The sequence below is a fragment of the Helianthus annuus genome, chromosome 13 (genome assembly GCF_002127325.2).
Source record: "Helianthus annuus cultivar XRQ/B chromosome 13, HanXRQr2.0-SUNRISE, whole genome shotgun sequence".
Taxonomy (NCBI): Eukaryota; Viridiplantae; Streptophyta; class Magnoliopsida; order Asterales; family Asteraceae; genus Helianthus; species Helianthus annuus.
This window is the reverse complement of record NC_035445.2, coordinates 139478094-139492611: the sequence shown is the minus strand read 5'-3', so window position 1 is coordinate 139492611 and position 14518 is coordinate 139478094. Positions and strand designations below refer to the sequence as shown.

At 36.3% G+C, this 14518-nt stretch overlaps 1 long non-coding RNA gene across 6 annotated transcripts; it reads right to left on the bottom strand.

Moving 5' to 3' along the window:
* Positions 1–10680: 10680 nt before the first annotated feature.
* LOC110899488 lies at positions 10681–14518 on the bottom strand. 6 transcript variants are annotated; one of them, XR_004876189.1, is made up of 8 exons: positions 14048–14515; positions 13774–13880; positions 13435–13558; positions 13188–13338; positions 12358–12860; positions 12066–12178; positions 11531–11742; positions 10681–11064 (listed from the first exon to the last, which is right to left on the bottom strand). It is a non-coding gene; the product is annotated as an uncharacterized LOC110899488 (long non-coding RNA). The 6 variants fall into 6 exon arrangements; XR_002570317.2 differs by having other exon boundaries at positions 10681–11053; positions 11545–11742; positions 14048–14514; XR_002570316.2 differs by having other exon boundaries at positions 10681–11053; positions 14048–14513.

Below are 14518 nucleotides of genomic sequence, written 5' to 3'. Positions count from 1 at the left end.
TGGCTGTGTGGGAAACAGTGGTAATGGTTGGGGTGCTATCAGTTGCTCCAGGTTAGGGTCGGCAGCTGTGGTTGCTAGGATATGGAAGTTTGCTAGACTCCTATTGAGTATATCCTGTGTGTGGGCATTTGTTTCTCTTTTAGCGGCTGCTAGGGCTCGCTGCTGTTGTAACTTTTTCATTCTTTTCCTACGTTCATGCGCTCCTTTACTGAACCATCCTCTCTTTTTAGGAGGGAATGGCTCTTTAGACTGAGCCTTAAACACGAATATCGCATCTTCATTGTCAGTTGAATACCCTGAGAGGGCAGGCTGTGAAGAGGTGCCTTCGCTCCTAGGTGAGCTGGACAATTGACGGTAGGCGTCGAAAGGTCCTTGGTCGCTCATACTGTAAACTAACAAATAGTCAAATAACACACAACAATAAAATACGACTATGCACGTAGTTCCGTAATTTATTTCCTAACACTTTGAATAATATCTTGGTATCAGCAGAACACTTCTGTGGCTGAATCAGTGGCTTAGCTCTGATTCCACCTTCTGTCGCAACCCCCGCCCCTTATCTATCCCGGGAACGAGCGGCCGCGAGATTCAGTATCGGTGGTATCAGTGTTTATCAATTTGGCAGCAGAAATTACATCAGTACCGTAGTTAGGAAATATTTTATCAGAGTAAAACACCACATTTTATATAAATAATTATATTGCGATAAAACCTAAGTTTTCATTACAAACTGATTTATAGGGATAAACCCCATTTTATTGAAATAAAACATCTTCTTTATTTAGGTAACTTTTATAGCCACTTTTCCAAGCCTTTAGTGCTGTCCAGCTGGCTTCTAGTTGGCTTTCACATTTTGTTACCTGAAACGCGTTTAAAAAACATTTTGTCAGTGGAAAATACTGGTGAATGAATCCCAGTTTAATCAAGAAGAGTTTTATCTTTTAACAGTATTGAGAGCGATTACAATGTTTACATCTACACAATTACCCAGTCAGTACTGTCAATCCTGACTGGTAGGTCATATTATCCATTGGCTAACTCTTTGTCCAATGGTAACGTTTTCCACATTTTGTATACAAAACCCCAACATACCGGCAGTAATTGAAGAATTACAAAGACTCAATCACTGCTTAATCACATTGTAAAATATTTAAGATTTTGTAAAAACAGTTTACAAAAAGGAGATTTCTCACTTTGTTGTCTTAGGGTTTTCTTTAAGGATTTCCTGGTGATTATCTATAATTTACACAAATGCACACGTGTTAGTATAATAACCCAATATTTACATTAGCAATACCCTCCCCGAGACAGCATTCCAACGACTACGTCGGGCAGAACCTCGACAGCCGTTACAGAACCCTGGATCAATCGGGCAGCGTATCTAATACGTAACCGGGGTTATGAAACTTACAACGAGGCAGCACTTCGTTATTTAGGGGGTATTATACCCGAGAATTACTTTAATTGTTCAGAATTTCGAGAGAGGGAAAGTTTTGGTGCGAGTTCGAATGATCAGCCGATGGTTGCTATTTATAGGGCTGCTCAGGAGTTTTGTCGCGCCCCGCGTAAGAAAAGGAGTGGGCCTTCGCGGCCCGCGACATAGGCTGGGTAGGCCCTAGCCTGGCCCAGTCATCGGTGTAGGCTTGCTGCGTGGTTGACACGTGGCAGCACCGGGCTGCGCCTCATGTCCACTCGGTCGCGGCCCGCGTAAGACCAGGGGTAGGTCTTCGCGGCCCGCCACAGCAATTAAAAATTTGATTTTTACTTAATTTAATAAAAATAAAGATATTCGAGGCCCGTTTTCGTATTCGGGGTGTATTTTAGGACATATAGGGATACTTTAAATATTTTTAGGGTGTCGGATTATTTTAGGGTTGTTATAGTTACTCAACTTCTGCTTGAGGATTTCAAAGGACTCCTGTTGTTTAGGGCCCCGGTCAAATTTTACATTCTTGCAGGTCAGAGCAGTTAAAGGTGCAGCTATCCTTGAGAAGTTTTCGATAAATCTTCTGTAATATCCTGCTAGTCCCAAGAAGCTGCAAATTTCAGTAGGTGTCTTAGGTGCTTCCCAGTTCATAATTGCTTCTATTTTAGAGGGATCCACTTGGATACTACGCTCGCTTATAACATGTCCAAGGAATTGGACTTCCCGAAGCCAGAATTTGAACTTAGAGAATTTAGCGTACAGCTTCTCTTGTTGTAGTAGTCCTAAGATGCACCGAAGGTGTTTCTCGTGATCAGCCTGATTACGAGAGTAAATAAGTATGTCATCTATAAAGACGATGACAAACTTATCCAGGTACGGCTTGCATACTCGATTCATGAGGTCCATGAATGCTGCAGGTGCGTTAGTGAGCCCGAAAGGCATCACTAAGAACTCATAGTGGCCATACCTTGTTCTAAACGCGGTGTTAGGTACATCTTTAGTTCTAACTTTGAGTTGATGATACCCTGACCTTAGATCAATCTTTGAAAAGAAACTTTCCCCTTGTAGCTGATCAAATAGATCGTCGATCCTGGGCAATGGATAACGGTTCTTGATTGTTACTTTGTTTAACTCGCGGTAGTCAATGCACAGACGCATTGAACCATCCTTCTTCTTTACAAACAGTATGGGTGCTCCCCAAGGTGACGAGCTGGGTTGTATAAAACCCTTTTCCAGTCAAAACTAGTTATCTGCAATAAAACTTGCATCAATCAAAACTAACGCCTCGACATTTTTTTTTTTTTACTTTTTTACAGATGTGTTTATAATGTTTTCATCTACGTTTGTGCAAAAAAAAAAAAAATTTGCCCAACTCGCACGGGATCAAAAAATTCTCATGGTTCTCACAACTCGTGATGCTTTTCATTTGAACCGAATCATATATACACACACCTTTGACTCATTTAATTTTTTCTTATTTGATTTTTTAGTAACTTTTATTTGTTTGCTTTTGTTGAAAACAACTGAATTCGCAATTGTGTTTTATTTTTTTCTTTAAAGTTTCGGTATGATTTTGTAGAAAATGAAATTTTATTCAGAATAGAGTATTTCTTTTGTACTCCTAAGGTATAGCCAGTGTCGGTACCATACTAATATCGTGATGAACTAAACTGATATCAACCGAACAACATTGGTGTTTGTATCGATCTTATTGAAACCGATGTCGTTATTTGTTTTTCTGGTCCTTAATCGTATAAAAATATTGAGTTACATTAGACAACGTTTTTGCAATGAACCGTAATGAACTGAAACGAAACTGAGTAAACAACGTGCGATCTTAATTTTGACATTTTTTGGGTAAATTAGACAACTTTTGTGCAATAAAAGCATTGTAAATATATATTTTTTTGTATTGCCAAGTACCGGTATCGAACCGGACCATTATCGACCTAACAATATCAATACCGGTAAAAATCGTTATTTTTATTTATAGTTTTAGATCAATGTAAAACGCGTGTTATATCCTTTTTGATATATCACAAATATACACATATTTTTTACAAAACCGAATTGAATCGACTTCACATCGGCACCAACATTTAATTTCAATTTGATTCAGTTTGTATATATTTTTTTTATTTTTTTCACTACTCAACATAACTTTATAGCTTGTAACTTTATATTTATAATTTTTATTTAATTATTTGGATATGATCATAAACATTATTTTATGATGTGTGCCTATACGTAATTATGGCCACATCTTGCAGATGAATCCCACTAGTCTGAATACTACTATATCATATGAAATAATAAACCAACTTTTTAATGCAATGTGTAAATATCTAATATGTAGTTTGGAATTTTACTAACTGGAAAGTTGGAATAACAAAAGATTGACAAGCACGTGACATTGTTAGAAATGAAGTGATGTGTCGATTGTGGTGGAGAGAACGTCCTGGCTTTTTGGCTTCAACGTTTCACGTGATCCCTACTTGCTTAGGTTACTCCCAAAGCACGCCGTGCAACACATGTTTCCCTGTCCTTTTTAAAAGAAAAAAAAAACTAAAATATTTTGTATAATGCGATGCAAAGGAGTCTTATAATTTGTATGTCACTCTAGCAATACCTTATGGGTGGTAAAAAAAAATGGAACTATTTTATCGTCTTTTTATTATAAGAACTAGTGCGCAATTCGCAGCTGGAGCGACTTGATTTTTAACTAATTTTAAATGGAAATGTAGATGTAATGGTAAAAATAACGTTAATAGTAGGAATGCGGTCGATATTAGTTCCATTCATTACGCTATTGATATGATACCAACACTCGATATAGTAACCGAAAGAAAACTTAAAAAATAAAGTTATGACAAGTTCAAAAGAATAAAAAAGAATACTGACGTTGTTCGGTTGGTATCGGTTTAGTTCATTTCGTTTGGTTACCTGTATCATAATCATCATACTCAGTAAATCCCATCAATAGCAAAGCTACGATAGGGTCTGAGCAGGGTAATATGTAGATAGCTAGGGCTGTAAACGAACCGAACGAACACGAACAAGGCCATGTTCGTGTTCGTTTGTTAAGGAAATTAACATGTTCGTGAACTGTTCATGAACGCATACCGAACATAAATTTATGTTCGTGTTCGTTCGTTAAGGAAATCCAGTTGTTCACGAATAGTTCGTGAACACTGGTCTCGAACACAAACGAATGCAAGCCAATAAAAACAAACGCAAACGAACATTTAACTTGAAAATAAAAAAATAAAAATATCGTTATCCTTAAACATTAAATATAAGTAGTTAAATACAACCATCAAATGATAAATCAAAACACAAGAAGTCTTCTAGACCACCAAACGATGAATCGAGTTTAACTAATTTAGACATAATTATCCCCAAAATGTCTTAGAATGTCCAAATTTTAGCTACTTAGAAAAAATAGGGTTTCAAGTTTTCAATATGTTTAGTTAAAAGGTTTATTATTATCATTTTTTTTGATATAATCAAACAAACACGAACGAATGTAAACGAACATAATTCCGAACGTTCACGGACGTAGTCGAACGAACGAGACCTGTGTTCATGTTCGTTCGCTAAGCTAAGCTAACCGAACGAAATTTTTTGTTCGTGCTCGTTCGTTAAGCTAATCGAACGAACACAAACGAACTTCCCGCAGAACGGTTCACGAACTGTTCGCTGAACGTTCGGTTCATTTACAGCCCTATAGATAGCCGATATAATTGATATAATTAACTGATGCAAGTTATTTTAAATGTGAGAGTGCGACTGAAATTAAAAAAAACATAAAGACAAAAAAAACAGAAAAGGACGAAACTCTGTTGCACTAGAGTAGGGGTGTTCAAACCGCTCGGCGCTCGATGCTCGTTTGGAAATTGCTCGGAAGATGCTCGTTCGATTTGACATTTGGTTGTAAACAAGCTGCTCTGCTCGGTTTGGTTTGTAAATGAGCCAAGCATGAGCAAAGATCCGCTTGGCTCGGTTCGGCTCTAATTATTATTTTTAGGGTTATTGGATTTTAATAATCCCAAGTTTTTTTACTGGTTGGCCAATAATAATCCCAACTTCAAAAATTGCCTACAACAGTCCCAACTTGTAAGATTTTGACCACCAATGATCCTTGTTTAACTGGGTTAGTTAAATGTGACGTGGCAGGTGACGTGGCAGGTGACATGTTTAAAAACTAAAATGTGGATGCTGACGTGTATCATATCTGTCACTGTCACTGTCACCGGAAGAAGAAGGGGCGCCGGATTCCACAGCTCCGGTCGCCGGAAACAGTGACCGAGAGGGAAGGAGGGGAATGTGTACGGCTGGTTTGTCAGCGTAGGGTTTTTAAACAGTGACAGATATGATACACGTCAGCATCCACATTTTAGTTTTTAAACACGTCACCTGCCACGTCACATTTAACGAACCCAGTTAGACAAGGATCATTGGTGGCCAAAATCTTACAAGTTGGGACTGTTGTAGGCAATTTTTAAAGTTGGGATTATTATCGGCCAACCAGTGAAACTTGGAATTATTAAAATCCAATAACCCTTATTTTTAATTAGTATATATATATATACATATTGTCACGACCCCCGACCCCACCCTGGACGGAATCGGGTGCCGTGAGCAGTCCCGTGGTACCGGTGATTATTTTTAAAAAAACATTGCAGCGGAATTTTCATCAGGACCGTGAGTTAGGAAAAATATCAGAGTTTAGAAAACACCGGATTTGATTTAAATAGATGGGATAACTCCCTATTTTAAAATGGTAGCTTTAATAAAGATAAATTTTATTTTATAAAACAATATTTCTTTAATAAGCCATTTCTTGATGCCTTTCAGTGCCGTATCCAGCCTTATGATAATTACCTGAAACATGTTTGAAAAAGGTTTTGTCAGCGGGAATGCTGAGTGAATTCATTCCATTTTTATACAAATATATTGTTATACTTTACAGTATTAAGGTTTTATATTTATTTGCATTTACCTTACTCAATCAGTATTTTGTCACATAATAGCAATTCCAATATAACAGCAATAATATCACTCATTGGTTTACTTTCATCCAATAGTGAATTAATCGAATAACTATACTTTACTGTTATTCAATTTATCTATCATTAGGCAATTCCTATGACTGGGTCATATCACTGTTGATCATTCTTTCAACTAGTGACTCTGACCATATCACTTGTACATAACACTGTTGATCATTCTTTCAACTAAGGTCTTTGGTCATATCGCTGTTGATCATTCTTTCAACTAGCGATTCTATTCATGGCACTGTTGATCATTCTTTCAACTAGTGCTTCTGGTCATTATCACTGTTGATCATTCTTTCAACTAGTGATTTTAATTATAACACTGTTGATCATTCTTTCAACTAGTGTCTTTGGACATATCACTGCTGATCATTCTTTCAGCTTTGGACATAATGATGTCTTATTACTTTGTCAAATATATTACTTCTAGCACTAAATCATGCAATTCAGAATAATGACATGTTATGTCAATTATTATAACTTTATCAAAATATATTAATTCACTAATTGTAATATCAGTGTATAGTAACCTGACTAAAAGTATTATACTTGACTATTTTATTATGGCATGCACCATTTAGATTTATACCTAATAATTTAAGAGTAATATTAGTTATAATTGTGGTCATGCTAACTTCCTGGATAATAGTAACGAGAATCAATAATGTATAACCTCCTATACCAGTAAAATATAATAACTTAATCACTGTAAGTATAACTGGTAACCATTTAGGATTTTAGAAAGCATTTTGTAATATAACTGTTTCACAAAAAGGTGATAAAACTGTGATAAAAGAGTATAGACTCACAAACGGTGAGAAAAGAGAAATGAACTCACATTGCAGGTTTCTACGGGCAAGGTTTAGTCTACAGATAAGCCTTGATATATTGCTGATTCAATTTAGGCAGAGTCTAGTCTACTGATTAGCCTAATTCACACAAACGGGGTTGTAACTAATACAGCAATTACAACAATTCACGAGATTAAACCTTCACAACGATTAACAAGTGCAATACTTCAGCTCATTTATCGAATTATCGACAAACGACAAAGTATAATACTTAATAATTCGATCGGATTCACAACGAATAACAGAGCATAGTCCGAATTCGAACAGCACTCAAATATTCAAGTCGAAATCACGATGAACAATAAAGTATAAGCTCAATTTGAGCAGCACTCGGACAATCGTCGGATAGTTATAATCGATCGGACGTTGAATCGTAATAGCGATCGAGTTATTACCCTGATTGCGGCAGCGATTCGAGGTTTGTGTGTGTTAATTGTGGTAAACAGAGCATAACTCCGTGCCTCAGACGAATTTCTTCGTCGTTCAAACGCAGAATTTCAAGTCCCAACCTCTCCTATTTATAGCTGAAAAATGTCCTCCCTCGCGTGTCACGACAGGGAAACCTGGTCCTGGCGCGTGGCGCGAGAGGTCACTTTTAATATGAGGTAGCCACGCGTCTCAGTAGCTTGGGTGAGTCGACGGTTCGTTAAAATTCAATTTCTATCGAAAACAGTTTGGATAATACTAACTAGGAAATACCCCCCTGAGTTTTAGGGGCCCTGATCCTGATTCTGATTGTTCTGAAAATTTTCAGGGTTTGTGCAGAATTACTTGGGTGTCTCAGTTAGGTTTTCCTATTGAATAAAATAATATAATAAATAATAGTTTTGTCGAGGGTTGTTACACATATACACATACATATATAAACATGTATATACACATATGTATACACAAATATAAATTATACATATATATACACACATACATATATACTTAAATATAAATTGAATTAATCATTTTATATATACCGCTCGATTAGATTTTGGTCAACTATATACAAATTTACAGCTATATCAATACGTACTAGATAAATCACACCAATAAAAAAGTTAATATCAAATCTAAAAATTAAACCCTAAACCGATAAACGACAGTCTGCTCATCGCCTCAATGTTTCACTTCATTACCCTAAGTAGATCGTCTCCTCCTCTCAACGTCATTGTTGGTGCAATATGATCATCATCTCGTCAGCCACAACATTATTATTCATAAGAAAAATATTATGCCATGAAATGTGTCTGTTTTTAAAGATATAAAAACTTGAGACCCAACGTTGTCACTATCTCTGTCAGCAAATTTAAATCGGGCGACACGGTTGTCTAAATTGCTCGAACTTCGCTCGACACTCGCTCGGAATATTACTGCTCGGAGATTGCTCGCTTGATTTGTGGCTCGATTTTAAATGAGCTGCTCCGCTCGGTTCGGTTTGTAAATGAGCCAAGCACGAGCAAAGGTCCCGATTCGACTCGACTCGTGAACAACCCTACGTTAGAGTGATTTTGAGTTTTTATTTAATAGTATTTTTATATAATGAATTATTATTATTCCTTTAATTTCACATGCAAAAGTTCAAACTAATTTCCTATTACCTATATATTAAAAATAGAAAGGAATGAATAGTAACATCACTAAGTGATGAGTAAATGGTATTGGGTACTGATACAAGTATCAAATTTACAAAATCAGGTGTATTTTCGGTACCGGTATTCACCGATTTATCCTCAAATACCGGTGTTGTACCAGTACCTAACCATACCGTAACCGGTATATTCAGTACCTGTACCCACTTTTGGGGATTTCGGTAACGGTATTTTTGGTACCGGTTGGTACCGAGCTCATCAAATCCTATAGCAACGTAGCAATGCAAGTAATTGCACCATTTAGATTACTTTTCATACACACAGTAAGTAAAATGTATTTCGTTTGATTGAGTTTTTATATACACAACAACTTATTTTGCTTTCTTATTTGTCTTTTTCTGTAATTAATGAATTGTAGCATGCAAAATTTACTTGGATATTTAGATTATAGATGAGCAAATCGTATCAAATCCTGTAATCAAACAGGTATCGTATCGGTACCAAATTTACTATACCAAATCATTTTCGGTACCAATTTGGTTCCCACCTTTTGGCGTTTTCAGAATCGTTACTTTCGGTTCGATACCGGTCTAGCACCATACCTGTATTTATTGATTTTTACCTTCAAATACCATACCGTATTGTACCGAGTATTTTCGGTGCCGGTACCTAATTTCGAGATTTTCCGGATCGGTACTTTCGGTGTCGTTACCAGTACCGAGCTCATCCATATTTTAACGTGTTAGCACCGTAATAACTGAACTGAAAACAACCCAATTTCCAACATGTAGGACGTGTGAGTCCTATTGTTATATATTAGGTTATTTAAAATCGATTTTTTTAGGACGGAGTGACTATCCTTACCACGTCATTTTTATTTATGTTTTGATATTCGGTATCTGCTTGCCGTTGCTGACACGCATTTTGCAGTCATTGGGTCCCCGCCGCAACGTACGGGCGAAAAATCAACTAGTTTAAAATAAATTCCCAATTTTTCTTACTTTGTATGTTATCACTTTGAAAAAAAAAAACCTCTTTTTGTCTTGTATGTTAAAAGATGCTCTTTTATTGGATCTTATCTGTTAAATATCTTCACTTATGTTAGTAAAATATCTGTATTTATGGTATAACCCTTCCCAGTTGATACTATTAAACATCACACACATATATTATGTTGTGGATAAACCTTTTAAATGTGTAAAAATAGTAGCACAAGCTTATAATGTAACAAAACTTTTCTCTCTGCACTTATATAATTGTAATTAAACATCACACACACATACATTATATTGTGGATAAACCTTTTAAATGTGTAAAATAGGCACAAGCTTATAATGTAACAAAACATTCCTCTCTGCACTCATATGATTGAAATTAAACATCACACACAGAGACATTATGTTGTGGATAAACCTTTTAAATGTGTAAAATAGTAGCACAAGCTTATAAGACCACCCGTAGTGGGACACTATTTGGGCGTGATTTGCCTCAAAAACGCCCCGAAAACGCCTGCGCACCGCCCCCGGGGGTGTTTTTCTTCAAAAATTGGGTTGGGGCGTGCTAAATTAAACGTCGGATCAAGATTTTGTTTGCCAATAACAGGTATCCTTCTTTTTGTTTGGACAATACCTTTTTTTATGGTTTTTTTATTTAATTCTTTACACCCCTTTTAACATAATGTCCTACAATGCCCACATCTCCACTACACCCATTTTATAAAAACGCCCTATAATGTCCGATTACTGACTGAACCGTCACATGACAGATAATGCCCAAGGGTCTTCCTTTACCATCATGGTCTAATGTAACAAAACTTTCCATGGTCTCATGTAACAAAACTTTCCTCTCTGCACTCATGATTGTAAAATTTTCAACACCATCAATCATAAACTAGTTTAATACCCGTCCGGTGGACGGGTTACGCTAACAGCGTAACAATGTCCCACACGTGTCATCCACTCCACCAGTATCCATTTTTAAGGCATCCACACTGCTTACTACCACAAATCCCCAAACTTACCGTCAGCTACCAACATCGACCACCGCCCATTCGAAAGCGCGTAGCTTTATATGCTCATCAACCAAAACCCAAGCGATGTTTTCCGTTTGAAATTAGGGCTCCAACACCTACGCTTGAACCTGGTTTTCGTCTGAAGTTAGTTCTATACCCGTCCGATGAACGGGCATATTAATGGTATAATAAAATAAAAAATATATCATAATAAATACACAAGTTTATGAAATAACCATAGTATTCATAACACATTAAAACCATAAATATCATTCATATATATTAAAAGCATAAGCCCACTGTTTGGGGAAAGACCAAAGAGTGGTGATTTCGTTGAACTAAAAAAAACATAGTTTTATACCCGTCCGTTGACCCGATACTTAAGGTAATATTTTTTTGAAAGACCAACGAAATTTTATCCATATAGTTTTGGTTAACCAGCTATTAAACATAATGTTACACCAACTATACACCAAAGATTCATATACTCATAGTCTCATATCCCCAAACATGGCAAAATAAAGTTACACTAATTCTCCCAAGTTGGGTTACCAGCTTTCACCCAATTCTTTAACCACAAATATCCAAAGGGTTTATTGTCTTACTTTATCCTTGTTACCTCGAGTGGACGAGCTTTTTAATGTCATAATAACATAAGTATCTTTTCCTTTGCATTCCAAACAAAAACATTAGTTGTATACACGTCCGGGGTGTGTGTGCGCATGCGCGCTAGGCAAAGTTCATTTCTCAGCTTCAAGACACTTGGCAGGTCTTCAATGGAAATCTCTCCTAGTTTACCCTTTCCATCTCTTGAAACCTTTATACAGCAAAATATGAACAATGAAGAATACTTAAAGCAAAAAAAAAAAAAAAGAATTCAGATAATCTCTCATGTCTAAAAAGATTAAGAAAAAGAATGAGAAGTTTGTTCTACCTCTCATGACAAAATAAATCTTTGCTACTCTTTTAGGAAGAGACCTCCAGGGTATTGCAATTGCTTAGTGTAAAATAATATCATATATGATTTTTTTGTATCCTATCGACCACTAAGAAATCTTGTATGGAAAAAGGATGACTTGAATTATAAGTATGACTGATTCTAGTAGACCATGTTTTGAGTAGTATTTGAAGAAGTCATACCTCAAATGATGGGTACTGTGATTGGCATGCAACCATGTTTAGAGTTGTATTTGATCAAGCCCTAATGTCCATTGTTATCTTCAGAGTAGGTTGGGAGAGTTTCAATAATGCCACTGTGACGAAATTTAAAAAATGAACATAAGAGTTGTCAATTGATGGAATGACCCAAAAACAATAGAATTTATAATGGTGTAATCTAGAGGTGAATCACCATCAAAGGAGACAACAAAACCGCAAATGTTGCCGTAAAAGAATGTCACTAACAAAGTGTTAATGTAAATAGCAAACATACCTTGATATGAGCAGTGGCCACTTGACCAGATTGGAGCAGCAAAGCAATCTCACTACCACTTGTATCTTGTTCATCAACGGTTTAATCCAAGCCACCCAGCTTCGTTGCCGCCTTGCTGTAATATTTTAAAACCACAAAACAATTAGGAGTTAAAACATGTAAAAGCGAAAGATAGAAAAAATTTGGAGGTGGAACTTGGCTTGCCATCGGTGGACTTTTTGCTCTCGTGGTGTTGCTTATCTTGCCATGCATATTGATTAAATACCACATTAATATGTGCCACATCAACAGTGGGGTGGGGTGGGTGGGGGTTGGGTGATATATTACATATATCATGCATATGTAGAGACATTGAAATGCACAATAAGTTTTGCACTTGATTTGAGAAGTTCTTTTTCCGATTCTGTAATGTTGCAATATATTCGGTGATCTTTGGCTGTTTGTATCAAGACTCTCAAAGTATGTTCACCTGTAGGGGTTTCAACTGAGAGCTTGCCAATAAGCTGTGAATATTGAATAAAATGACAATTAAATTTTCTAAAATGATGAGGTCTTGAGCAATATATATACAGTAACAAAATTTGATCATGTTAATCATAATAATTAACACAATCACTATTTAGTTTACACCACAACCAACGATGTAGATCATAGGCTACTGTTTGCCATAGTTTTTCTAAAAATTATCTCTAAGTGCTACCAATTCTTGAAGTTCAAAATACATGGGAAATGCAAAAATTAATCTTGAAATCCCTTCTTTCTGATATGCATTTTCATAAATGTGGTATAAAAGTAAATGATGGATTCCTTTAATTTAACACATAATATACCTTCACTAATGCTTAACGATAAATATGGATGCGTAGTAATATCTTGCAAAACTCTCTTCAAAGCATGATCAATATTCATTGTTACTCATCTCCCAAATGGAATGGAATGGTGTGCTCAGATTTACAGCTTGTCCGGTGCCCTGTCTGTGACCTGAACACATATGATGGTGAGAAAAATACTTGTAAACACAAAGCTTTGAAATTAGAAAAGCTGGTATTGAGCAAGAACAATGCAGATATTAGATACCAGACACTTGGTGTTTTTCTCAATGAAGGGCAGCAGCTGAATGGAAGCTGGCAGAATCTCATGACATCGTAAGGCAGGTAGATAGTGCTTCTTGTGGCATTTTTGACATCAAGCATCTCAAGACCTGGACAAATATTTCTCCAAATTTATGATAAATCATGTTGCAGTTGTATAAATCATTGTAACTTTCATCAAATCCACAAGAAATTGAAGGTTAGATACCCCCTTCAAATGTCTAATAGTAACTTGATATTCAATTTAATTTTCAAAAAGACCGTGAATACCTTTGCTGACCATTCAAGATCTATGATAAACAGCAACATAAGTGAAATTGCATACCCTTAGATGGTTGAACAATCGTTCCTTAGAGGATCCAGAATAATCCAATTGAGAGGAAGGTTGATGATTCCTCAATTTCGTCATCCCTTGGAATTGTTCTTTTGCATCTGTACAAAACATCGATCATTAAAAAACCCTAATTACCGAAAATTTAGGGCCCTTGAAATATTTCAAGGCCTAAGCTAGGGTCGGCCCTGTACGTTAATATCATCAAGCAATTGTAAGACGTTAAAAGAGTATGATTATGTGATGAAACGAAGGATAAATCGATTACCTGGTTCTTTGTTGTGGAAGCAATGATAATGAGAATCAATGGAGGCAAACTTGTCGCATAAATCCATGGTACGTTGACTATGAAATTTCGGCTATAAGAGAAAGAAGAATGACCAATTCGATGGTGCCTTCTAGATAGATGACAGTGCCATTCCGCAAGAAGATACACCGAGAAACATGATTTGATTTGAGAAAGAGAAACAGACGCTAACATATATAAATTAATGATTAAATTTGTTACATGTAGGTGCATTATATAGCAATAGATCATCTCAACTGACCCAGATTTGTAGGAGTTGTTTGGAGATAATAGATCTTAAAATAAGGAGAAAACCTACTGAGAAGTGGAGATCATGGGCAGAAAATTTTGGAGCAAAACCACCTGCAGAAAACTACCGATAACTGCCCTGAACCGCCATTAGAGCGGTTCTTTTTGTGAGTTTACACGGCCCAGATTTAATCTCAGCATAAT